This window comes from Schistocerca serialis, chromosome 2, assembly GCF_023864345.2.
Source record: "Schistocerca serialis cubense isolate TAMUIC-IGC-003099 chromosome 2, iqSchSeri2.2, whole genome shotgun sequence".
NCBI classification, from domain to species: Eukaryota; Metazoa; Arthropoda; class Insecta; order Orthoptera; family Acrididae; genus Schistocerca; species Schistocerca serialis.
This window is the reverse complement of record NC_064639.1, coordinates 814,699,553-814,714,143: the sequence shown is the minus strand read 5'-3', so window position 1 is coordinate 814,714,143 and position 14,591 is coordinate 814,699,553.

Sequence of the window (14,591 nt, the reverse complement as noted above, 5' to 3'; positions counted from 1 at the left end):
CTTTGCTAACATGTTTTCGAATAGAGCCAAACAGATCCTTGCAGAATACTATTAGTTGTTCCTCCAAATGTTTATTATAGAATATATATTTGTTTATAAGTCAACAATATAATTTAAGTTGCGAAACAATTACTGATTTTGCCCCATAACAAAAGATGCTAACTAGGCGTAGTGAAAATAAATTAGAAAATCAATTACATACATAAAACTAAGCACAAAATTAGATCTGGTGTTATATTCTTTAAAACTGAGGGCCAACCTTTCTCATTTAGGAAAATGTAGATTACACTCACATATGTTAATGGTAATTAATTCAAAAACGAAAAAATGAATTTTAAGGAGGCAGATGGCAAAACAAGAGAGGAAGTAAAAATATCCCAGCTTGCTTCGTCACATCGCGTGTCACATAAAGTAATTCTGTCAGTGCATGACAAACAGCATACCGTAATCGAATTTCAAATTCAAAGATTTCATGCACTCATAGAGCACCCCCTCCTTCAGCACAACAATGCCAGGTCACACAAGTGCTGTGATATCAGCAGCAGTCCAATGGCTTGGTTCACTGTCATCATCTTCATTGAAACAGTCCCATCTTGGCCCTATCCGATTCTCATGTTTCCAAACCTTAAAAAACACCTTCAAGGACTTCGTTTTGATAGTGAAGCAATGGTGCAAGCAGAGGTGACACTGTGGCTCTGTCAATAAAGTCAAACATCACTATCAACACAATGGTCTCTTGTTCGGAGAAATATTTTTTGTCACCAAATTGACTAGGTTCAAAATGGTTCAGATGGCTCTGAGCACTATGGGACTTAACATCTTAGGTCATCAGTCCCCTAGAACTTAGAACTACTTAAACCTAACTAACCTAAGGACATCACACACATTCATGCCCGAGGCAGGATTCGAACCTACGACCGTAGCAGTCCCACAGTTCCAGACTGCAGCACCTAGAACCGCACGACCACCGCGGCCGGCTAATTGACTAGGTTGAGAAATAAATATGTAGACATAAAAACAAGGATGTGGAATGTTAGTAAAGTTTGTTTCTTTTAAAAAGCTTTAAGGATTTTACACGAAAAATTTGGATGCGTTGCTTTTCATCACACCCTCATATTATGTGTTTCTTCTTGACTGACAGCTAACTCAATAATGCATCTAAATTCCTCATAGATAGCTGACACTTTTCTATATGGAATCTGTACACAGCTACAATTAGCAGAGAAGTATTCTGCAGCAATGACTCACAAGCACATGCTTCTGAGTTCTGATTTTCAGAAAAAGTATTTGTTTCAATATTTCTGACTTTGTTTTCAACTTTTACAATTGTTGCACCTCCTCCTTTTTCCACATTAACTGTACATGAAAATGATGCTAGTCTTAAAAGTGGCCACTCACAATAAAGACAGATCACTGAACTGTTGATAGACACACACAGAAGAAGGACAACTTGCTAGCGTTTGGACTTATCCTTTGACGAGCTAGAGTACACAAACACACTCACGTTCCCTTTCACACATGCATACATCTGCCTATGACCCTACATGGTGCTGGATAGAATGACAGTGTCAATGTTATTTTGCATAAAGTGGGCTGGTTTTGGTGTGGGTAGTGCTGCCTGGGGTGGGCACAGGTAGAGGGAGGCGGGGAAAGGGATTGGTGGTGGGTGGCTAGCAGTTCACAGAGAGACCAGTTGGCTATTTGCCGGCTAGGAGTGTGGGAGGAGGAGGGGGGGGGGGGGGGGGAGGAATAGTTGTAATGACCAGTGGGAAGCAGCACACACTGGAGGTAATATGAGCACATGAACTGGGAGGGTGTGGCAGGTGGGAGGAAGGCAAAACTGATGGGTGGAGGGTGCGGAGACAGTGGGTTACTGGAGATTGAGGCCAGGACAATTACAGGAGCAGAGGATATGTTGTAAGTATAATTCCCACCTGCACAGTTCAGAGAAGTTGGTGACGAAAAGAAGGATCTGGATGGCTCAGTTTGTGAAGCAGCCATTGAAATTGTATGTTGTGCTCAGCTTCATGTTGTGCCATCAAGTTGTCAGCTTTCATAACTGTTTCATGGTGGCCTTTCATCTTTGTGGACAGTTGACCGATAGTCATTCCAACAAAAAAGACTGTGCTGTGTTTGCAGCAGAGTTGGTATATGATACGGGTGCTTTCACAGGTGGCCCAACCTCTGATGGGACAGGATAAGCCAGTGATAGGACTGGAGTAGGAGGTGCTGGGCGGGTGGATTGGGCACCTTGGTCTGCCACAGAGATACGTTCCTTGTAGCTAGGAGTTGGGAGTGGGAGTGCCATAGTGACGGACTAGGTTGAAAAGGTTGGATGAGCGATGGAACACCACATTAGGAGGGGTGGGAAGGATCTTGGTTAGGACGTCCCTTATTTCAAAGTACGATGGGAGATAATCAAAGCCATGGCAAAGGATATGGTTCAGATGTTGCACTCCAGGGCGTGACAAGGGGCACTTCTTTGTAGTTGATTCTACGGAGTGGTGGGAGGATTGGAATGTGTTTGTGAGTGGGGATATGGCACAGGAAATCTGTTAGTGGACAAGATTTGAGGTGTATTGCCTTTCTGTGAAGGTGTTTGTGAAGCCTCTATCATAGTGGGCAAGGGAACTCTTGTCACTACAGATATGTCATCCACCAGGACGACTGGCCACCACCAAACTGTTGGTGAGAATAAAGTTGACCAGCTCATGGCACAACATGCAGCTGAGCCGAACATGCTCAATTTCAATGGCTGCTTCACAACCACACCATCTGGATTCTTCCCTCCACCACCAGCTTCTCTTAACTACACAGATGGGATTATCCTTACCACCCATCCTCTGCTCCTATAATAGTCCTGGCCTCAGTTTCAGGTAATCCACTACCCCCACACTGTCCACCAAAGTTTTCCATTCCTCCCTCTTGTCACTCCCTCCCAATTTATGTCCCCACACCACCTTCAATGTTTGCCATTTCCCACTAGCCGCTACTACCATGCCTGCCACCCCTCCCTCTCGCATTCCTAGTTAGCAAACCAGTCTCCCTCCAAGGCACTAGCCACCCACCCCCGTCCTTCTGCCTGCCTGCCTGCCTCCCTCTACCCACCACATCTGACACTACGCCCACAATAACCAGCCCACCTGCCACAAAATAGCACTGATACTGTCAGTCTAGCTGACACCATGGGGTATAGGTGTGTGTGTAGCAAGTTTTCCTTCTTTTGTTTGAGCCTATTGACAACACTTCTGCATTGCGATAAGTGGTCTCATTTAATCCCAAATTATTTATATTCTAGAAGAACTTTCCTACAACAATGAGCTAGTCTGTACTCTCTGGTATTTAACTTCTCTGTCCCTGTGGTTATATTGTTCAGAAAGGCACAGAGCATCTATCATTTCAAATTTTCCACTTCTTCTAGGCATATAAAAGCTCATCTATCTTGTTTTTCAACCCACTAGTCTTCTAATGAAACAAATTAATTTTATTTTCCTGGAAACTGTTGCATATATTAAGCCCTGTTATGCTCTAATTTGTTTCAATACTGTCTGTCTATAACCTGAATCTAACCCACAAAATGTGCCTCTCTGACTCCAATAATTACAGTGATCTTATGTTGTGTTCCTGTGGCCTCCTTACACTATCTGCAGGATGCTAAGCTAATCTGTCCAACCCCTTCCCACTCAGGTGCATGCCATGATTTTTGTATCCCCATCTCCCAACAGCAGCAACAGGCATGACACAGATATGACACTGTTTCAGTCAAAAGATTGGTAGGTTGGTTGGTTTGGAGTATAAACGGACCAAATTATAGGGTCATCAGTCTCTTTTGCCTCATGCAAACAAGTCTCAAGGTAAAACAACTCCCAAAATTAGTTTGGGAAAGTAAAAGGGCATAAAACTGACAGGGAACCATACCGAAAGAGAAAATGAAAGAAGCAAACAAAAAAGGGGGAAAACGTACACCACAAGGAAAAGTAGAGGAAAGTATTAAAATCATAGAGCAGATGGACTGTGCTGGCTGATCACAAGAATAAAAAATGATGAGCCAGCCACTATGCAACACACTCAAATGTCCAGCCTAAAAGAAAAGGTGAGATGAACACACACAGGGAAAAAACACGAACACCAAGGCACACAAATCCAAAGAAAGAGTGACGAAGAGGTAAAATGGAGGGAGGGTGGAGGCCTTGGAGAGAAGGCCTGCTTCCCACCCTTAGATTGCATGATAAAAGCCCCCCCCCCCCCCCCCCCATGAATAAAACATAAAACTATATCACCAGTTGAGGCACTGTCGCCCAACACCATAGGTAAGATGCTTAGAAGTCCACCGCAGAGCAGCTAAAATTTGGCAGTCCAACAACTTGTTGACGTCTTATGGGAGCCACAGCAACACCGAGGTTGGTCCTCACGATGGAGGTGCTGACCATGTGTTAGCCACATGTGGCCAATGTGGAGCCGGCAAAGGACAACAGAGTCCCTGCAAGTGGCTTGCATGGTTGACTGCCACACATTTGTTGTCTCCTAGGTAACACTGAGTTTATCTGGTGTACTGAGGTTGCGCCATTCAGTATCCCAGGTCGTGAAAACTTTGCAGTGGATGACCAATCGCAAATCAGTCTCTGACAGGCCAATCTCCTTTGGTTTACTGGTAGTCAAGCAGTCAGGAATTTCACTGCGTGGTATCTCGACATATCCTGGGGTCCAAATGAAGGTCACTGAACGTCTACTGTTGCTGATGGCATAACAGACTCCTGGATAGTCATTACCAAAGGATGGCGGGGGAAACACTGGTTGAGAGCTTGTAGGCTGTTTAAGAAGTCACTAAAGATGGTAAAGGACTCACCGGTGCAGGAGCAGATGTGCAAAAGAGCGCAATAGATGGCTACCAACCCCACAGTGAAAACACTGCAGCCATCCAGCAAGGAGCACTGTTCAGTACGTCCAACGTGAATGCAAGAGAAGCCAATGAGACTGTCGACCACTGACCCATCACTGTACACTATTTCTGAGCCGGGTCATTCCATATCAAATCACCCAATAAAAAATAAATTTTACACCCACCTCCTTAGATTTTCATGAAATTTGGCTCAAATGGTTCTAATACCATCCTGACAACACCTGCAATTTTTTTTTGCTGTATCTCTTACAGTTTTTTTTTTTTATAAATTTTTAAAGTTTTTATGTTTTGCGTTTTCTGAACCTTCGGAAATGGTCAGTTTAATTTGTATTCAAAACTTTAAATTTGCTTATCTTAAAAACTCTTTTAGATAACATCATGAATTTTTGCAGCAAGTTTATTTATTATACATATTTGAAGATAAAAATGATGCTATTAAAATATATTAATATTTTCTATGAAAAAAAATATATATATGTATTTTTTTTATTTTTTTTTTAACGGATGTTTTGTTTTATAAGAATTGCAATATCTCGAGTCTCAGACCTGATAGAATGCTCAAATTTGTTTTAATTTACTCTTAAACATATAGGCTACTTGATAAAACAAAAATAATTGTGGCTTTTTAACATGTTTATTAATTATAGTAGATTACATTAGAATTATGTACAAAGATAGTTTACTTACGGCACTTATGTATAACCCAACTGATTGCTTGAAACATTGAATTTTTTGAGTAATTTTGTCTTTTTAATAAACATTAATGCTGATTCAAACTGTTTTTCCACTTCATCCAAGAGCTTTCAGTTCTTTTGATACAGTCTTTTTTAAAGTAATACATTCTCCCAGTGCTGCTTGATTGAGGTGCGTCTACTACACAGACTATGTGCTCCAAAGGCACTATGCAGGAATCTTCTCTTTCAGGCCAATAAAATGATGCAGCGGGTCCTGAAGGATGTAGAAATAGAATTTCTGCATCTTCTTCGTCATTGAATATTGTTTTTACCAGTCCAAAGTACCAGTTACCATCGTAATTTGCAGGCACATAGCAATTTATGGATGGTTCAACACGAACCCAATCAGAAGAAGAATGGAAAGAAAAGACTAAGGAGGGTTTTACACTACCTGTAGTCCTTCTAATTTCAAGGTTGTTTGTTGGAAGTGGTTTGAAGTTACGAAAACTTCTAGTTCCAGGAATGGTTCGGGTTGCTGAAAAACGTTTTTCTAGTTTTAACCGTAGCAAATCAGCTTCTTTTTTGTCAATAAAGTGAAAATGAATGTTTTGAATATTTTTTTCACAAAACTTATACACATCGATTGCTGTCATTATTTGTTCTTTGTCTGAAAGCTGTAGACTGGCTTTCCTTAAAATTCTTTTAATAGTTCCTCCTAGGCCATCACAAATTGACTTCCCATGACTTGTTGCAAAAAAAGAGTGTTGGGCCTTCAAATTAAAGTCTCTCAAGTGTTCAGACAAATTTTTAAAACTGTTTCTATTTTTGTACTGCCCAGCACAACCATCTGTAAAGTAGTGAACTGAGTCAATGTCAGTATGATGTAATGACAGCCACTTTGTAATTTCTTTTTGTACAAAGTTAACAAAACCAGTGTCATGTTCTTGGTCATCACTAATAAAACAGTGGTTGGAAACAAACATTGTTTTCCTCATTTCTTAGAAAAACTCCAACTGGGTGTAGAGTACAACCACCTCTATTCCAGTGGTAACTTTGGATCTCATTTTGTATAACAAAGGAATAATTTTCACTGAAATCCATCACAATAATTGCTGTTTTGGGCGGTGGGTCTTCTTTCAATCTTTTAAAGGCTGCTGATTGGGATTTTGCTATAAACGAGTGTGGGGTGAGCTTTTCCAATGACCTAACCAATAAAGAAATGTAGTCTTCAACACTGATAGACTGTTTGATCATTTCTGCCCTGTCTGTGTTAACCCACTGACTGATTACAATTTCTTCTTCTAAATCATAATCTTCACTTAGTTTTTCAGTTAAGCACTCTGTTAGTGCAGTATTTGCAGGACAGCTGTTGCAATGATGTAGCATGCAGTTTTGGTTTTCTGTCTTGCACACAAGCATCTTAATTAGGTCTTTATAAGATTCTTCAATTTTCACAGCATCCAGTAATAGTTTAACATTCTGGTGGATACTGCATACACATACAGTGTGTGTGCCTGCAGCACCAGCAAGGATACACCATTTAGGTCTCAAGAAACAAAATTTTGAAAATCCTACTTTTACCTCGGGATTCTACCATTTGAAAGAATAATAGAGTTCTCTCAAGTTACACAAAATGAGTCTTTTTTGCATGTACACATTTTTTTGAACACACACTTTGTCTTTTGTTCCAGGTAGCACTCTGGAACTTTCATCCTTTTCATAAAAATCTGTTACAAGTCTTACTGTATTTTCAGAAAGAGTTTTACCTTTTTTAGGACCAGGAGTTTCCAAAATACCCTTTTCAGATTTTAGCTTTCTAGCTTGTGGCACCATGTACTCACTTACATTAAATTCTTTCATCACTTTATTTCGAGTCCAAGAATCTGGAGCCAAGGTCAGAATCTGGATTTTTCTAGACCTCCCAACAGATGAAATCTTCTCTTTCATAAGAGAAATCATTACATCAAAATCCTTTGCTTTCTCAACCACACTTTTATCTTCTTCGTCATCATCAGAACTTGGTGCATCATATTTTAATGCTTTTGAAACCGCCTTTTTTGCAGTCTTTTGAATACTGCTAACCTTCCTTTTAAAATAAGACCCTTTACTTTGTTCTGACAAGCCATGAAGCTTTATCGGTGTTAAACCTAAATGATCAAGAGCAATGTTTGTTCGTACGAGGGATTCATTTCTGGATTCCAATCATTCTAATTCAACCATGACTTCATCATCTGTTTCACTTTCATTGACTTCAACTCTTAATTTTTCCTCACAAAAGTTACGGCATGTTGAGCAAAGCTTTTGTCCAGGTTTTATGCTAATATTTTTTGTCAGTAATTGTTTAGAAAGATCCAAGCCTACACTTCTCAACGATTTTTTGATGGGCTTTTTGTGTTTTTTTAGTGGGTCTACACATGTTGTTTGATACTTTTCAAAAACATTTAAAAAGTAGTAGCTGTGGTGTGAACATATATTCTTAAATTCACACAGATTAATTCCAGATCGTAAGTGGATCAAATCTTTTTCTTCCTCACTCAATTCTGATACCGGTTGTAACTTTTTTGAAGGTGTGTATGTTGTTTGGAAACAGTCAGATTTTTTAAATAACCCTACACTACAGGTTTGAATATCTGACATACTGATTTCACTTTTGGTCTGATTACTGTTCTGGTTACTTTTGTAGGATATTGGAAAAGAATCTCTGTAAACTAAGCAACAGTACTTACTGAGAGTTCGAATAAACTTAATAAAATACTATCCAAGCACTATTTAACACTGTAATAATTTTTTATTTCAAAACACAGGAGTAACAATACAAAATCCAAGTGTACATTGTTACTCCAAGAAGACAAAAACTTATTTTCGGTGTCTAAGTCACTTGGCATTTTTTATTTTTAAAATATAATTAATATTATTTTAAAAATTAGATAACTATTAAACAGGTTAAAAAGCCAACATAATTTTTCTTTTATCTAATAGCCTACACAATTAAGAGTATTTTAAAACAAATTTGAGCTTTCTATCAGGTCTGAGACTCCAGAACATCCGTTAGCTAAAAAAAAACACAACAACAACAACAACAACAACAACTACTTATAAATTTTTTTTCATTTGGAAGAATTTAATATATCTTTATGGTAATTTTTTTTAACATTTAGATATAATACACAAACTTATTCCAAAATTTCATACTGATATCTTGAGTATTCTTTAATATACAAATTTTTTTAGTTGTGAGGACACGTTTAAGTTACAATTTCCGACTGCTGAAACAAAGCCAAATCTAAAAACTTTAAAAATTTATTAAAAAAAAAACTATAAGAGATAGAGCAAAAAAATTTTACAAGTGCTTTCAGGATGATAAAAGAAGTAGCCTAATCGTACCAAGTTTCATCAAAATCTGACATGGTTGGTGTCAAGGCCTGGGTAACTTGACATGGAATGACCCAGCCCTGGAACTTGCTGAGAAGAGAGAAAAATTGCTGGTGGAGGGCCTCAGGTGGATCTGAGCCTTTTGGATCCTGCGATAGGTCTAGACGAAGCTGTGGTCAAGGCAGGTGCCATGAAGGTGCATGTAAGCGGTTTCGCAGGAAAGGTGGTAGAGGGAAGGCGTCAAGTTCAGTAACAAGCACGCAGACACGAACGGCAAGGGGATTCCCAGTTCTGGGCTGCTGTTGCAAGAGATGGATCACCATGTTAGGGAAAAGAAGATGGTAATTTGGATGGCGAGGCGAACTATGAATGCGGATGGTATAACTTGCAAGCAGTAGTTGCTGTGTCTGCTGGATCCTATCCACCACTGTGGGGTTCAGCTCGCGACAGGTGCTTTCCAATCAAGCACAGTGAACAGCCTCCTTGTGGAAGCTGGCATTCCTCCACTGTGGCTCCGGCAGCAATTACTGCTTGCAATTTATACTGCTCACATTCATAGTTCATCTTGCCATCCAAATTACAATCTCCTTTTCCCTAACATGGCGATCCATCTCCTGCAACAGCAGGAATACAAAAATCATGAGTATATAGGAGGTGGGATACTGAGGACCCTACTGCTAGTGCGAAACCGTTGACGGCAATTAAAAAAGAGTGAGACAGGACAGAGCCCTGTGCGACCCAATTTTCTTTTATATGGAGTGCACTGTGGGAGGCACCAACATGAACTTTCAGTCAAAAGAAATAACTCCTACATCCTCAAGATCACCTTTAAGACTATAGCCTTAGTTGCTGGCCATGTTGTTTCCTGCTCCTCTAACTAGAAGTACCTGATCCTCTCCATCAAAATCTCTATGCAAAGCCTCTATGTTCTTTGTCACCTGGCTAAGCTTGGCAGTACATTTCATGATGCTTGAGACCTGGTATTTTACACCTAGCTTTTCCCATAGCACTTGGTCCACATCCCTCCTGTGACTGGTACCTAACAGCAGGACTCCTTTCCTTCGATTCGACTTCTCTACCGACCTTGCCTTAAAGTAGTTTTTATGAGTCTGCTGCACCCTGTTTGCTCAAGAAATGGTTCAGGCTCTTCTATTTCAGATAACAGGTCAGACTGACTGAATAACTGAATCTGAAATGTGAGGTTTCTCTTTTTATCTATTATTTGACACCTTCTCCCAGCTTCCATTGTCTCTTTCCCTCTTCAACCTATCTAATTCAAAGCACATCATTTATAATTTTGCCCCTGTTCACACAATTTTCTTGCCTTGACTACGTAATCTACAACTCCATGGGAGAACCTCATCTTCCCTGCTACAATCACCCAAGCAAAACAGTCCTGACATGATTTTCCATACTAACTAACAGATACCCACATACACATTTGTCATACATTACATCTCTTTTACAATAAAGCACTAGCACACACATAAACAGTGATGAAATTATAATTAATGAAAGCTTATCTTTCAGAGAGTTATGCATTTAACTTCTGGGTGGCAGTTGGATGTAGATTTAAAAAGACGAGAATGTAAACAACACGCAGATGTCTGCTGAACATAAGTTTCCAGGTAGCAGAAGGTATGAAGTGAATGAAAAGCAAAAAGCAAGATTTTTGTACCAACAATCATTCACAAATAGTATCAGGAAATTATGTAAAACACTACAATGGTTCCATACAACACATGATGACTAGAAGGCAAGGAAATTTTAACACTACAATGTAAACACATCGCAGACAAGCACAACACAACCTCTTTAATAACAATATTAAACACGCACTATCCAGAAATTATGACAAGTACGACAATTTATCCAAAACAGCACATAGCAATCCGCAACTGCTGGTGTTTGTGCCAGTATGTTGTATATACTTGCTAGTAATTTGGCATTTGTTGCATGCTGTCTTTGTGTTACTACAATTTTAATGGAGAGCAGCATATTACATAGGTGTGACACCCTCATATAACTGCATTATACCCAAATAAATGGGTTGCATGACATATATTAGCTATACAGGAAGTGGGCTGTAACTGTTAGAAATAAATATATAAAACAACCCACATCATTAGTATCTCTCCCGATAAGGCGAGCTTTTCTGAGCAGCACAAATGGAAGTTCTCTCTGCCACACAGCTGTGGTTCCCAAAACTCCTAGTCATGATTTCTGCTATTCTCTGCTAATAATGTACTTGTAACTCCTCCCCTCTGCTGTTTGAAAATTATCCCTCCCTTTCTTCTTTTTCTCAGACCATGTGTACGTGTAACTCCTCCCCCTCTGTGTCTGAAAATTATCCCTCCCTTTCTTCTTTTTCTCAGACCATGACTGGACAACCAGACTTAGGTGAGGAATCTACGCATTTCATACAGTCCCCTACATATCCTTCTGTACGGACCACTAAGGTAAGATTAGAGTAATGACAAGGCATTTAGGCAGTCATTCTTCCTGCACTGTTTATGTGGAAGGAATGGGAAGTGACCCTACAGTACCTTCTGTCATACAATTCATAGTGGCATGCAAAGTCCACATCCAGATGTAAAAATGCACTTCACAGTGATTTGCAGGATATGGATTTAGATGTAGACGACAACCCCAAGCTTTACTCTGGTGCATTTCTGCTTCAGTCTACCTCATTCGTATCTTCCTTTCCTGATCTCTTCCTCTTACTCTGGATTCCCCACCCTGTCACTCTAATACTTTCTAACAACTATTCATAAAACATACATGATCTACAATTCTATTGTAAATAAGCCTTTCAAGAAATTGAAAATTACTCGTCACCAATGAAACGGTATGACATTGGGAAAGTCTTATGAAATTCAAGATGGTGGAATTAATTACGTTATGATGGAAGATGAGTACAAGAAGGGCTTCACCAGACAAAACTTCGAAAGTGAGAAGCTGTACAGCCTTAAACCACCCACATAGAGCTTTGCTAATTGCTCTCTGTTTCCATGTCTTGACACAAAATATGCAGTCTGATTTATTCTATCCCACGTAATTATTTGTATAAGATTAATGACATCATTTATTTTAATCTGATACAACGCTGGTAACAAATTGCCACTAAAGAACTTCATCCCTGCTCGCCTTAAAATCATGCCATTGAGACATACTTTTACACTATTACACTACCTCTGTTTACACGTCTTCGTCTCAAAAATGCCACAACCATGGTTACTTGTTGCTCAGAATTATTATTTACAGCAATCAATTTCGTGTTGGTGTGGGGGATCCTGAGTAAGAAGGCATAATATTAGATGACTGTATTCAATAGTGAATACATGTAGTGACTTATAATGTTATTTATGCAAAAATTGACAATATTGTTCAATACTCTGCATATAGATATGATCATAACATACTTACATCCCAGATATTTTAAAACGAGTTTTGATATACGGTACTCCATTGCTGAAATTGCAACCGTGAATTTTTGGATAAATAGTTTTAATTCAGGAACGATAATGTCTTTCAAAAACGCTTTACGAATGTGAACGCCAGGCACAAAAAGGCAATGAAACGGTGCCGGCACTATTTTACTGTTAGGAAAAAGAGATTCATAACTTTGCTAATTAAGTGTTTTGGCCAAAAGTCTTGTGATTAAGTTTGAACTATACTCAGAATACTACACACAATTAAGGAAATCTGCATTCACTTCTAGAACTTGTCACGCAAAAGTGCAGAAATGGGCAGTTTTGTTCCAACACTTATTTTCGTCTGTATCACAATTAGTTGACTTTTGACGTCTTTGGACTTGTTAGGTCTGTAAAGTAACGAAAAATAATCATACTTTCACATAAGTGTAGGTTATACATGAATGAAACTGACGTGAATCTGCAGTGAAACAACGGGATATAGAAAACTCATACTTGAATCACGTAATAAAATAATAAGAGAGAGAGACGGAGAGGAAAGGTACTTTTCAACAAATTAACAGTCTCGAATATTTTCTGGTTATTGTATTTGGTATTACACTCTTAAAAACTTTGTCGCGCTATTGTAGTTCGTATAAAAATTATAAAACACCTCCGTTTCCTCTAGAGAATTTGGAGACCGCACGATGACTCTCTCTTCAGGGCCTAAACCTGCGATTCGCCTCTGTGCCTATTCTAACTGTTAAATTATACACAGTCAATCGAACGATGGCTTCAATTAAATATAGTATATATCTTAAATGCAAATTATTATTTCTAGGATCTGTGGTTAATGCTTACCTCATGCTTACCACATCATGATAACAAATCGTTGAAATACAACACCCATTCACAACAACCTAAAGAATATGTGATTGTTGTAAGTAACAGATCGATTTGCGATGAGTCGACTGGACAATAAAACCATATCCGTACCGGTGCCGGTAACTGATATGATTGGTTACTCTTTCCACTTAGTTCTTGTCCGGAAGCTTCATATTTCACAATGGCGTGTGTACTGGGCGACATTTGCTAATGAAATAGCGTTTTTCGTAATAAACAAGTAGGACTACGGTAAATAAAGGTATTTATTTTTGTGATCTGGAAAGGTCACATAGTCTCAATCGTAGGTAGAGAAGGCGATAGACTTCGATTCATTGGAAGGATACCCTACAGGTACTGGGAACATGCAGTCAGTTTGCAAAGGAGGTTGCTCACAAAACACTTGTGTGACCCATTCTGAAATGCTGCTAAAGTATAGGTTCAGCCCCGAATCTAAGATATTTCCGAACAGAGGCAAAAACTTGTTAGTGGCGCTTCGAGGAAATACAAGACGTTTTATTTGGTCTTAAGTGTGAAAAAGTGCAGTGCCACGCTTCTTCACACAGCATTCTTCTATCGCACGTCACTGTACTTCGTTCGGTAAAATTCATACGTTTTGTAATGCAAGCGTTCAAACCTGTATTCAGGGCCCAACAACATGCCGATTGAGCCGCGTAGGATTGGCATCATGTTCTCTTCACAGATGAGTGTCGCATATGCCTTCAACCAGACAATCGTCGGAGATGTGTTTGAAGGAAACCCCATCAGGCTGAACGCCTGAGAAACACTGTCCAGCGAGTACAGCAAGGTGGAGGTTCCCTGATGTTTTGGGGTGTCACTATGTGGGACCGACGCATGCCACTGGTGGTCATGGGAGGCGCCGCAACGGCTGTACAATTCGTGAATGCCATCCTCCGACCGACAGTGCAACCATATCGGCAGCATACTGGTGAGGCATTCACGGACGACAATTCGCGCCCCCATTGAGCACATCTTGTTAACGACTTCCTTCAGGATGATGACATCGCTCGACTAAAGAGGCCAGCATGTTTTCCAGGCATGAATCCCGTCGAACATGCCTGGGATGGATTGAAAAGGGCTGTTTATGGGCGACGTGACCCACAAACCACTGTGAGGGATCTACGCCAAATCGCTGTTGAGGAGTGGGACAATCTGGACCCTTGATGAACTTGTGGATAGTATGCCACGACAAATACAGGCATGCATCAATGCAAGGGGACATGCTACTGGGTATTAGAGGTATCTGTGAGTACAGCAATCTGGACCCCCCACCTCTGAAGGTCTCTCTGTAGCGTGGTTCAACATGCAATGTGTGGTTTTCATGAGCAA